At 44.8% G+C, this 12,866-nt stretch overlaps 1 protein-coding gene across 6 annotated transcripts in view; it reads right to left on the bottom strand.

Annotated features, from left to right (window-relative positions):
- Positions 1-12,866, bottom strand: part of XIAP (X-linked inhibitor of apoptosis) — a 185,627-nt gene that overhangs the window by 172,499 nt on the left and 262 nt on the right. For 3 of the 6 annotated variants that reach the window (XM_029607863.1, XM_029607873.1, XM_029607872.1), the window contains exon 1: positions 12,244-12,344. The exons of 2 other annotated variants lie outside the window; for them this stretch is intronic. The gene's annotated coding sequence lies outside the window, so the exon portion shown is untranslated. Of the gene's footprint in view, positions 1-12,243; positions 12,345-12,866 lie in introns of those variants that run through there. One more of the 6 variants, XM_029607869.1, reaches the window with a different exon arrangement.

The raw sequence follows: 12,866 nt of genomic DNA, 5'->3' as shown, positions 1-12,866 counted from the left end.
TTCAATACCATATATTTTTCAATTTCCATTTGTCCGTTGTTTCACGTTTCTCATAGTACACTGATCACAGTTCTCTTAATGCTCGTGGCTTCACGTTTTCTTAGAGAGCACTGATTGCAGTTCAATTGGTCCTCCTTTGTGTTTTTGTTTTTAACAGTCACTTTATATATTATTCTTCTTATTTATATCAAAATTGTCGCCACATAATAATTCTTTTGATTGCTGTTTCATATCTGATTTTGTACTCATTTTGAAAGCTGCCATCAAATTATTTTTTTTAGAGTACTAGTGATTGTTTTTGTTTCCTTTTATGTTTATAAATATTATACACTTGCATTTAATATATCCCAATCCATTTTTTAATATTTAAATATTTCACTAACACAAGCTTGTTTATCATACTTTGTTCGGTTCGTTGCTTTTTGATATTTACATTATTTCACAGAGCACTGTTATAATAACAATTAATGAGTTTTTTTGAAATCATGTTAATATAAATTCTCTTAATAGATTTTGTTCACTTTTTAATTTATATTACACTTTTTTTTAATGATACTAAATAATATCACATCATATTTCATTTATTTTGTTTTTGTTCCAGCTAGCCTTTGTTTAATTTCATTTTGTTTTCTCCAAAAATTTATTTTGTGTTTATTCAATCATTTTTTGATTAGGTGACCTATATATAGCTCTTATTATTTATTCCAGAAGCATCTGACCACTAGACATTTTCGTTTAATGAATATTATTGGTTCTCAAAATATTGCTCTTCAACATACACAGGTAACAAGAACTATGTCAATACTGTCTCCCAATGCCTCATTTTGAGTGTATTCCTGTTTGCCTCATTTGATGTGTTTGGTAAAATATCGATATCTGGGTGTTACCTGTTTTCACACATTTTTATGTTTTTAATTATTATTTTTATTCATTTTGCAATTATGTATTTCCTGTATTGTTTACACGATTTATATTTATTTATTCTAGCCCCTGAGGCAGCCCCGGTGTGGGGCGAAACTCTGGCCTGAGTCCGGCACATATAAAAACCATTGGTCTCCATTTTTAATAAAGTTGTACTTGGTCTGGATTTGGGCCTCGCGTATAACTCCATCAGGGTCCAGGTGGCGGCTTTGGGAGCTTTCCTTCACAATGGGAATGACTCGTTACTCTCATCCCATCCGGATATACTGCGTTTCCTCAAGGGGGTAAAGCACTTGAAGCCACTGTCTAGGCCACCTTGTCCTTCTTGGAGTCTCAACCTGGTACTCCGCGTCCTCAGTGGTCCACCATTCGAGCCTCTTCGAACTGCCACCCTCAAGGATCTCACCTTCAAGACTATTTTTCTGGTAGCGATCAGCTCGGTGCGTCACATTTCCGAACTTCAAGCGTTGTCCTGCCGTGAGCCATACCTCCGTTTCACTGAGGGGGTTTCCTTGCGCACGGTACCGTCTTTTCTGCTTAGGTAGTCTCGGCCTTTCATCTCAACCAGTTGGTTGAATTGCCTTCCTTTTCCTCGTTGGACTCTAGAGATCTTCGCAAGCTAGATGTCAAGCGATGTAGTCTGCAATATTTGGCGGTCACTAATGATTTTCGGCTTTCGGATCATTTGTTTGTCCTCTGGTTGGGACCTAAGAAGGGTCGTATGGTCTCCAAGGCCACTATTGCCCATTGGCTGAAGGGGGCGATCTCCTCCGCATATCTAGATGCCGGAAGGCATCCGCCGCTGGGAGTTAAGGTGCACTCCCTTCGTTCTCAAGCTACGTCCTGGGCGGAGAGAACGTCTGTGTCCTCGCAGGAAATCTGCAGGGCGGCCACATGGAAGTCGCTCCATACCTTTTCGAGACACTACCGTTTGAATGTGCGGGCTCCAGTTTTTGGGTCCTTCGGGATAGAGTCATTCGAGCAGGGCTGTCTATGGCCCACCCATAGTAGGGAAGCTTTGGTACATCTCACCGTCTGGACTGATCCTGGTACGTACAGGGAAAAGAAAATTATTCCTTACCTGCTAACTTTCGTTCCTGTAGTTTGCTTTTGGAGGGTTTGTTTGGGGCTCACCTCTGCTCGACTGTTATTTCTGATTCTCCTCTGAGCTCCCTGGGGTCCAGGGTCTGTTTTGTCTTACAGTTCTGTTTGCAAGTTCCTATTGGGGTTTTGTTTTCTGCAGTTATGAATTTTTCTGACGTTACCTTGAGAGCGTTTAGTTCCTTGATCCCTCCGTCTCTTCTCTTCTTGGCTTTGCTAGTCTAGTTACTGAGGATTGAGGTAAGGGAGGTGAGGTTATATAGGACCTCCCCCCGAGTTTTTTGTTCTGACTCTATCTGCTGGACGGGGGACATAACCCACCATCTGGACTGATCCTGGTATGTACAGGGAACCCCTGTTTTATGGGGAGCTTTAGAAGGATCCCCACTAGGAGTCTTATTAGGTCCCCATACAAGGGTCTCCTTGGCCTATCCAGGACTACCAGTGTCACCTCTGAGGGGTGATCTTCCATCCTCTTTGCCTATTAAAGGCCAAGGCAGGAATACACACACAGAAGTGTATCCTTGGGCCAAGTTCAGATAAATCAGTGGATTCCATCCCTTTTCATTGACTGAAGAACCAGCTTGCATTGGCTTGAGTCACCATTAAGTCCATTAAGGTATAGCCCCCTTTCTACCATTATCATCTGGAATACCTCTTGGCTCAGTTACCATTCTCCTGGGTCCAGCCCATTCCTGCTGAGAAAAATCTACTTACACATTCCTCTTTCCTGCAATGCGAGATGCTGGCAATTGGGGCAGGTTCTTCTCTGCCCAAATTAGTATCCCACTCAATTCCTCTGCAAGCATCCCCTTGTTTGTTCACCTATGAACATATTTTATTTATTTTAAAATTTTAAGCGGATTACATTCAGGTACTATAGGTATTTCCCTATCCCCAGAGGGTTTACAATCTAATTTTGTACTGAGGCAACTTGCCCAAGGTCACAAGAACTGACAGTGGGATTTGAAACCTGGTTTCCTTGGTTTGTAGCCCAATGCTCTAACCACTAGGCTACTCCTCTACTCCAACATAAAAATAGAAGATGTACCAAGGGTCCATCAAGCCCAGTATCCTGTCTACAACAGTGGCCAATCCAAGTCACAAGTACCTGGTAAGTACCCAAACATTAAATAGAACCCATGCTACTAATGCCGGCAACAAGCAGTGGCTAACCCCTATTGATTAATAGCAGTTTATGGACTTCTCCTCCAGGAAGTTATCCAAACCTTTTTTAAACCCAGCTACACTAACTGCCTTAACTACATCCTCTAGCAACAAATTCCAGAGCTTATTTGTGTGTTGAGTGAAAAAGAATTTTCTCCAATTTGTTTTAAATGTGCTACTTGCTAACTTCATGGATTGCCCCCATGGAGTGCTGAGAGCACGCCAATTGCCTTCCCCTTTACCTTTGGTAGGAAGACCTAGAATGCCAATCTGATGGACCTTATCCCTAATCTATTTATTGGCCATAAAGCTTCCTCTTCTGACCAACTCTTGAGCCAGTTAGCCCTGACAATGTACTCCCTACCTGACCATGCTGCCATCTGTGGTTAGCACAAATTAATACTCACCACCTGCAGGGAAAGTCTGGTGTTTCTAAATCTACTCCCTTTATGAGGTTGAGGGGATCCAGCCACCTGGACTCTCATCCGCAGCCTGGGAGACCTGTAGGCAATGGTCATAGTTGTGGGAAGTTGGAACCAAGCAGGCTGGCAGTGACTATTGCATCGGATGCATACATGCCCTGTCCCACAGGATTAAATCTATGGTTCTTGTCATTAGCCCCAGTAGCTGGAGATAGATTCATCCAGGGTTTTGGACTATGGTGCGAAATACCTCACCTACTCTATTATTTTGATGACCCTCAAATGTGTGGCACACATTCTTCCCTCATATCGATGAGAGTGCCTATGAACACTAGGGACTGTGAGGGTTCCAAGTCACTCTTCGCATAGAACTAGAAGCTGGACCACCGTGGCTGAAGCCCGATGATTCTCCTGGGTGGTTTTTGCTCTGATCAGCCATTATCCAAAGAGATATACCAATATCCCCTGCTTGCGCAGAGCTGTTGCTACAACTACCACAACCTTAGTAAAGGTCCTCAGGGCCATTGCAAGCCCAAAGACCAGAGCCCAATACTAAACGTTGATGGCCTAAAACACAAAAACAAGGACAACTTTGAACAGAAGATCTGATGGGAATATGGAGGTAGGCCTCTGCCAAGTACAGTGATGCCTAAAATTCTCCTTTTCTTACTGCAGCCAAGGCTGAGCAGAGGGTCTACATTCTGAAACAGGGTACGCTCAAGCATCTGTTAACCCCTTTTAGATCTACAACAGAAGGAAAGATGCCATACTTTTTTGGCACTACACAATAAATTGAATATGCTCCTTTTCCCCCTCTCCTGGAATTATAGCTTCCAAGTCTGATATACTTTGCAGGGTTGCTTTTACTGCATCTCTTTTGATTTGAATCATACAGGGGGAAAACATACATACATTTGGGAGACACACTCAAGTACATATCCCCTTAAGATTATATCCAGGACACACTGGTCTGATGTAATTTGGGTTTACTCTGTGTAATACTGCGACAGGCGTCTGCCTACTGGTATTACTGTCAGAGGGGCCCGCTGAATATCATTGTGGAGGGCAACTAGTATCCATGTAGGTCTGCCCTTGTTTGCTTGGCCCCACAAAAGGGCAAGGGTTTTCCTCATGCTATGGGTGAAGCCACTAACCCCATTGCTTTAACTCCGTTTTGGTACTTGAAATGCTGCAGTCTAAGACCTCACATATATCCTCTGAGAGTGTTTGGGGCTTGGTTTCACCCAAAGCCTTTACTAGTTTTTCCAATTTTTCTCTAAATAGTCCCTCTCCCCTAGAGGGGAGCTTACACAGGTATGGATTTGAATGCTGAGTCCACTGCCCAATTACAGAGCCGAAGGAGCTCCTGCTTGCCACTCTGGAGGCGACTGATCTTGAGGTTAGCCTAATCAGGTCAAAAACTGTATCTGCCTAAAAGGCCACTGCCAACTCCAAGCGTGCAGTTTCTTGACTCTCAGCCAATTGTTGTATCCAATGCAAAACTGCCCAGGCTAAGTAGCCTCTGAAAATCGAGGCCTGAATCCCTATTGCTTCTGAGGAGACGGCCTTCTTTAGGGCTGCTTCTGTCTTCCTGTCCTAAAGGTTCTTTAGTGCTGTATCTCCTTCTACTGGAGTGGTAGTTCTACAAGCCACTTCCACCTTTGGAATCCATAACAGCTTGTTCTTAATAAAATAAGTCGAAAAGTATTACCTGCACAAGTGAACTCTGCTGAAAAATCCAGTCCTGCAGTGGCTTCTTGGGTCATATCTCAGGTTGCAGAGCAGAGCACAGCTTTGGAGGTCCTTAAGCTGTCAGCTGTCTCTAGCCTGGTTCCTAGGCATTCAGAAGGTTTCAGTTTAACACCAATAAATGCTCCTAAAAACATGCTATCTGCTGCTCTGGAAGTTCCCAGCCCAGCTCTCCTTAAATCCACAGCTCATTTAAACAGTCAAAGCCAGCCAAAAAAGCAAACAATTTGTTCCTGCAGAGGTATGTCCTGCTTCAGGTTCCAGTGCTCCTGTTGCACATGTGCCTCTGGTTCAGACTGCAGGAGTTTCAAAACAGATAACGGCTGTAGCTTCAACCTCCATGACTGGTTCAGTCAGCTGCTTGCAGCTCAGCCTTAATGCATTTCCTACAGCTATTCTATCAGAGTCTCTAAAGCTAAATCCAGGACAGTTACTCAGAATCCAGTCGGGCTTGCCTCTGCAATTTTGGCTTCAATTCCATCTGGAGCTTCTACTGTGGCCTCTGTCTTCCTGTCCTAAAGGTTCTTTAGTGCTGTATCTCATTCTACTGGAATGGTAGTTCTACAAGCCACTTCCACTGATTCTTCTGCAACAGCCCAGTCTGTACAACAGGCTGTGATATTCACAGACTCCAAGATCCCATTATCAGTGACTTACTTCCAGTTGCTGCCGAGGCCTGCAATGCCTTTGACTACAACTCTTCTTGCTTTGTCTTCACAGCCAGCCGAGTCAGTCCCTCCAACAAGTCTGCTCTCCAGGGAAGCCTAGTCCAGCAAGACTGCACTCCAGGGACTGCAGAGCACCAGTTACGCAGCAGGCGGACCCTATCTCAGCATCTCTCCCCCCGCAGACCCTGTCCCAATGTTTCCAGTTTCTACTGCTCATGCTGCAAGACCCCGGGCTAAGCTATACTTACAGCCTCCTAGCCATGAATTAAGCACTCTAAGATTTCTCCGAAGCCAATACCTGATGGTGTTATAACCAAAGCTCCTGCCGTAGCTTTGAGAAACACTCAACCCTCTACAGCCCCACAGCAAATGGGACCCAGGAGGAGTGGGGGTCTTAAAAGGGGGGGAGCATCACAATCCCAGCTGGTAGACAGCCTCCCTGCCAGCAGAGATCCTCACGAAGCCACATTTGCTCCTGTACTAACCACCTACTAGTTGATCCCATGAGTAAGCAAGGCCTGTCCTATTTAGCCCAGCCTCTCCCTGCACTCCATGCCTCTTCATTGAGTCACCTTGGCTCTTTGCATTAGCCCACCTTTTCTTTGTTACTCCATGGTTACTCTGGACTTCTTGTTCCAGCCTTGCCCTGTGGCCTTCGAGCTTTGCCCAGTGGCATCCTTGGCCTTCCAGCCCTGCCCTATGGCCTTAGGCTTTATCTGTTCTACCTTGTTTGTTTTAGGATACTTGCTGTATCTTAGTTCCTTGTTTCATGTGTTCTTTGCTCAGTTCCTGCGGTTCAGTCCTAGATCTAGCCTCCTAGGCTTTGTTCTAGTTATAGCCCTGTCTTCAGTCCTAGGCCTTGTTTACAGTATCAACCCTGTCTTCACTTACAGGCTTTGCACCCACTTCCAGCCCTCGTCTCCAGGCCTGCATGGCTTGAAGACCCACTGTGTCGTCTGCTCCAGGGCTGATCACCAGCCCCCCATGTCTTCTGCTCCAGGCCATGCCACTAGCACCAACTGTTGCTAAAGTTCCAAGTTTACTCTCCTGTTCCAGCTAAATCCTACTGCCCACCAGAACATGAGGGCTCAGTCTGAGGGGGAGGTGGCTGGTCTAGGCAGCAGATCCAGTCCAGCCTTGTCACACAGTCTGGCTCTGCTCCTGTTGAGAGAAATCCCAGACCCTTCCTGCTAGACAATGATGGCCTCCAGATACTTCACTGAAGCTGCCTTCTGTTGCCCTGAAGGCAGTTCTTCCTCCTCTGGAAGACTGGGAACTGAGTCAGCTGTTGGTCTGAGCCCCTCCCATGGCCCTTCCCCTATGTGAGGAGGCTGGGCCTGGGCCCTCATCACAAGCTGAGCAGAATGAGCCCACTACACTAGCAGTCTTCTTAGATCCACAGACAACACCTGCAACCTCGCAGCATTTTCTCTCTCTACTTTCATTTTCATGGCATCCTGCCACACTGTAGCAGCTCCTGCATTTGCCTCAGGGCACAAACGTGCCGCATTATAATCTGAGCCTTCCCTCCCTCTACTGAGCCTCCCCGTGGTACTCACCACCTCCCGGGAAAGTGCTGCAGGCCACCTGTCATGGTAGCATTGCTTCTTGTGGCTCCTCTCCTACGCGCTTTCTTCCTGCCTTTTTATATTTCAGCAAGGCTTTATTCTCTCGTACCACCCCGGAAAAGACAAGGCAGAGTGGAAGCATAAGGAGGAGGAAGATGGACAGAGGGAAAGGAGAGAAACCTCGAGACCCTAACTGTTTTTGTTTTTTTTAAATAGAGCCAGGTCTTCTAGGATTCTCTACTCACTAAAGAGTGGGGAGTCATTCTAGGGGGATCCTCAGTCCCTAGAGAGGACAGGGATCCACATCTAGGTGCCTACAACCAGGGACCTTCCTGGGAAGCATCTGCATTGGGGAAAGGAACCCCAAGAGATTGTTGCCCCAGTAATAGAGAAGGCTCAACCAAGGCCAGCGCCAGACCCTGACTCTGGGAGGTTTGAAAAGTCCTTCTGCACTTGTCCGCAGCTACAGAAGACAGACTACTGGCAAGGGCCTATAGCTACTCCCCTGTTATTTATTTTATTTGCAGTTTTTATATACCGACATTTGTTTAGTAACTTCACATCGGTTCACAGAGGGGTAGATTTTCAAAGGGGTACGCTCATACGATACGCGCGTACCCCCCGAAAACCTACCCCAAACCCCCCCCCCCACGCGCGCCGAGCCTATTTTGCATAGGCTCAGCGGTGCGCGCAAGCCCCGGGACGCACGTAAGTCCCAGGGCTTGCATGGAGATGTGTGCCGGGGGGCATCAGGGGACGTGGCGCGGGTGACGCAACGTTTCGGGGGCGGTGGCGCGGGGCGTGGTTTCGGCCCGGGGGCGTTCCGGGGGCATGGCCGCGCCCTCCGGAACAGCCCCCGGGTCGGGTGATGGCGCGCCAGCAGCCCGCTGGTGCGCGCAGATTTACATCTGCCTCCAGCAGATTGGTAGTTTTGGGGAGGCCCAGGAGGGCGGCATTACAATAATCTATTTTTTAAAAGATGAGTGATTGCAGTACGGTGCGGAAATCATGTTGATATAGTAGTGGTCTGAGTTTTTTTAGGGTATTTAATTTGAAGTAACCATCTTTAATAGTATTGTTGATGTGCTTTTTAAAGTTAAGGTGGTTGTCTAATGTGACTCCAAGGTTTCTAGCATTATTTGTGATAGAGGAGTGAGTGGTGTGTGAGTGGTAGTAAGCATGGTTTTGCAGTTCTGGGGGGTAATGATCATAAGCTCTGTTTTATCAGGATTGATGGCCAGTTTGATGTTTGTAAGTAGTTTGCTAATAGCATTGAGGGCATTGTCCCATGTTTTGAGGGCGTCATTGAGGGAATCAGTGATAGGAATGATGATTTAAACATCATCGGCATAGATGAAGTATAGGAGGCCAAGTTCAGATAGGAGGTGACAAAGTGGAAGAATGTATATATTAAAGAGGGTAGAGGAACGCCTGCCAGCCAAAAATGAATTAATGAAGGTGTGCCCTCTGTCTCTGGCAGCTGAGGAGCAGGGAAATCACAAGTGTAATGGACTAATTTAGCAATACTTCTATATACACAGCAGCATACGAACATAGGACTTCCCACACCTGTCCTGATGACCTCACAACCAATTATGTTTTCAGAAAATGCAGAATAAGTATGCATGAGATTTCTGTCATGTATATTCACCGTGAATATCCAGAAAATCCCATGCAATCTTTGGGAAACACTGAATCAATTAAAAAATACTGCCTCAGTAGTGAGTTGTAAGTTCTCCACACCACACAAACTCCACTGTACCTTGAAAATAGTGGTAAGGTAGCCACTGCACGGCTCCAATTTTAGGGCCAGCTTTAAGTTTAGGTCAAAAGTAGAGTACAAAAACGCCTGCAAGTCAATTTGTTTGCACAGTTTTGAAAGAGATGCAACTTTTACTCCAGAAAGAGAAGAAAATCACTTGGAAAAAAATGTATCGATGAAAACCAAAATTGTGAATGCCCAGGAAAATGTTCCACGGTGCTTCCTGCAGAATCTTCTCTCTGTGGAACTTTTCCTCTTCCAGTAGCTGCAGCAAAGGATGCATTGTTCCAAACTCATGCAAGCAAAGTGGTTGGCAGATTTATTTGTCCGACTTTTGCTTAGCAGCATGTTCTACACATTTTCTAATATGTGATCAGCAAAGAGAGGAAAACGGGTGAAAAAGAAGATATTCGTAAAGACAAATTGTACAATGGAACACTAATATTCAAATAGTTAATCTGTTTAATCATTATCTTGTAACAAGCATTTGTTCTCAAAGTCTAAAAGACTATTAAAACATCAGTGACTCTAACCCGTCCAAGTTTTGATCTTTGAGAAAGCGGGACCCTTTTAAACTCTTTCTTCTTATATTACTCTATTTTGCCCCTTAAAAGAAAAGGAAAGAACAGAAGAGTGAGAGAGGGGGGTCAATAATTAAACATTAGGAGTTAGAATTCAGGAAAAGGATCTGGGTGCCATCGCTGAAAATACATTGAAATCTTTTGCTCAGTGTGCAGCAGCAGCCAAGAAAGCAAATAAAAATGCTAGAGATTATTAGGAAAGGAATGGAGAATAAAACAGAGACTATCATAATGCCTCTGTATCGCTCCATGGTGCGGCCTCATCTTGAGTATTATGTGCAGTTCTGGTTACCACATCTCAAAAAAGATAGCTGAATTAGAAAAGGTACAGAGAACGGCGAATGATAAAAGGGATGGAACCTCAACCTCCCAGTTATGATCAATGGTTTCACAAAATGATGTGGCTCTGCTCTATGGAACATGCCATTGCTAAGGGCACTATGCTACAGAAATTTGCTAAAACATCGAACATATGGGCAGCTTTCACGTCTGCTCTCGCTCCACACATTGGACCCTACCGAGACCCCTGGAGCCAAGACCGGACCCCGGGCCAAGATCATGCTCCACCCAAAGACACTGAGGCTGATCGCCAGGATTCATAGACTACTACATCAGAGGGGAGGTGCGCAGTTTGCTCCCTACTACTGCATGCCTGGTCACCTCAATTAAGGATTGCATGAGCGGGGAGGGATTGGGGGGGGGGGAGTTTATAAGAGTGAATGTTACCTGTAGTTGTACTGTTACATGGTTGAAAAATGAATAAATACAGATTCCAAAAAAAAAAAAAAAAAGGGATGGAAATGATTCCCCTATGAGGAAAGACTAAAGAAGTTAGGGCTCTTCAGCTTAGAGAAGAGACGGTTGAGGGAGACATGATAGAGGTCTATAAAATGAATGGAGTGGAAAGAGTAAACTCAAATCATTTGTTTACTCTTTAGAAAAATACAAACACCAGGGGATACAAAATGAAGTTACTAAGTTGTAGGGATGAGAGAAAATTTGCATGTTATGGAGGCAGTGCATGCAAATTCTCTCTCATGCATATTCATTGTGGATATCCTGAAAACCTGACTGGCTGGGGGGTCCACAGGACAAAGTTAGGAACCACTGCCCTAGAGCTTCTTCTGGAACCCTGCAATCATGGGTCCTGAGTCCAACCACTAGGCGTCAATAGGGTTGCCAAATGGCTCCAGATTTTCAGGACAGGTTGATCCAATCTTGGTTTTTCCCCATTATATGCTGGGACTTATTCTGATTTCCCTATTGCATTCCCTAAGAAAATCAAGACTATAAGTACTTGGATGCAGGGAAGTAAAACCAGGACTGATCAACCTGTCCTGATAATCTGGAACAAGCTGGCAACTCTTGGTGTCACTCTTAAGCAATGACAACAATTCTCTCCCTCCCTTCGGCACCTCATGGAGGTTGCAAATTTTGCCTTTGCAGTATCCCCAGTCAATGCAGAGTACAAAATATTAAGTCTGGGGATTTTAACCCAGGACCTTCCACAAGGTGGTGCACAGTACTGTCACTGAGGTACCAGGCAAACCCTTTAAAAAAGGGTTTATTATAATTTGATTATATGCATCACATCCATACAAACATCAAAGCGTGGTACAGACCTTTTTTACTCTCATCATTCTTTCACTTGAATCCAAAGCTAAATTTATTAATGCTCCCCTGGTGGAATACATCAGCTGAGACAGAACTATCTTCCATACATAGGCACACCTGAACAGGTAAGACATTAGCCCTCTTCAGATTAAAAAATAAAACCTAAACCACAATTCAGTGTCCTGCTCTTTCCATTTGAAATCTGAACTACTATAGCTACCAAAATGCTTCTGAAGAGTGTGTCAAACCAGATCTGCCCTAAGCCCTCCTTTTAAGAAACCAGATCAGGTGGCACTTATTGCCTAGTGCAGTATCTTAAAGCAGGCTTGGCCTACCCTCCTAAGTTAAGTGCTGAGGAACTATAGCTGACTCTCTCTTGCTTCCATTTTTGCTATTGCACCACAGGTTGTCAGAGAATATTTCAAGACTCAAGTAGCCTCTCTGGAGGATTTCTCTACATTTTGAAGTTACAAGTACATTTGAGAGAGGGGAGAAAATGATAAAATAAATATTAAACTAAATTGTAACCAAATTTAGATCTTTTCGCTTGCCTGAAGAGATCAGATCTAGTATCTCTCCGGACCACAAATAAGAATTAAAGTTGCCAGGCAAAAAGATTCCATTTCTGAAAACAGTGTAAAGCGACCAGGAATTGTACGCTATAACACGGTATGAAATGAGGAGACTCACAAGCAGTAGAAAGCACTGAGAAGGGGCTTCAAAGCCCAGCAGCTCTTCCTTCCCCACTGCACTCAAAGGGCATCCGAGACACACAGGAAGTAGAACCTTAAGGCAACCTCTCACCTCACAGTCATCGACTCTGGTCAAAATCCATAGAGCTGTCCCAGCTTAAAGCAACATTACCACCCAGTGGCCTGCATAACTAATGCACCAGTGTCACTACTGCCACACGAATAGTGATCAGCAAAAGATGTCTCTCCTTCCCTTAATCTAGAATGGAGCATTCGAGTCTGGAGCACAGTGTGCAGAGAGCTGCCAACTAACGCCAAAGCATGATTAGGGCTTTCGCCTGGGCCTGTTCTTTGATTGTTTATTAAAACTTTCCTCTCTTAAATATTTAGATTAGCCAAAATAACCCCCTCCACATGCACACAGAAGAAATCACAGCACGCCCAGAGAAGGAAGATTAAAACAAAACAAGCTTGGCTGAAAGCGTCTCAAATGATCTATCTATATACCACGCCTGCAGGTCCGGCACAGTGTTTTCCGATCCCGAAATCGTATTTCTACCGACTGGGGGATCTGTAATGCGTACTTACTGTCCCTCATCTATGATTTAGAAAATATAGTCC

Source organism: Rhinatrema bivittatum, chromosome 6 (genome assembly GCF_901001135.1).
Source record: "Rhinatrema bivittatum chromosome 6, aRhiBiv1.1, whole genome shotgun sequence".
Lineage (NCBI taxonomy): Eukaryota > Metazoa > Chordata > Amphibia > Gymnophiona > Rhinatrematidae > Rhinatrema > Rhinatrema bivittatum.
Note: the sequence above shows the minus strand (reverse complement) of the source record. Positions and strands in the feature narration are given on the sequence as shown.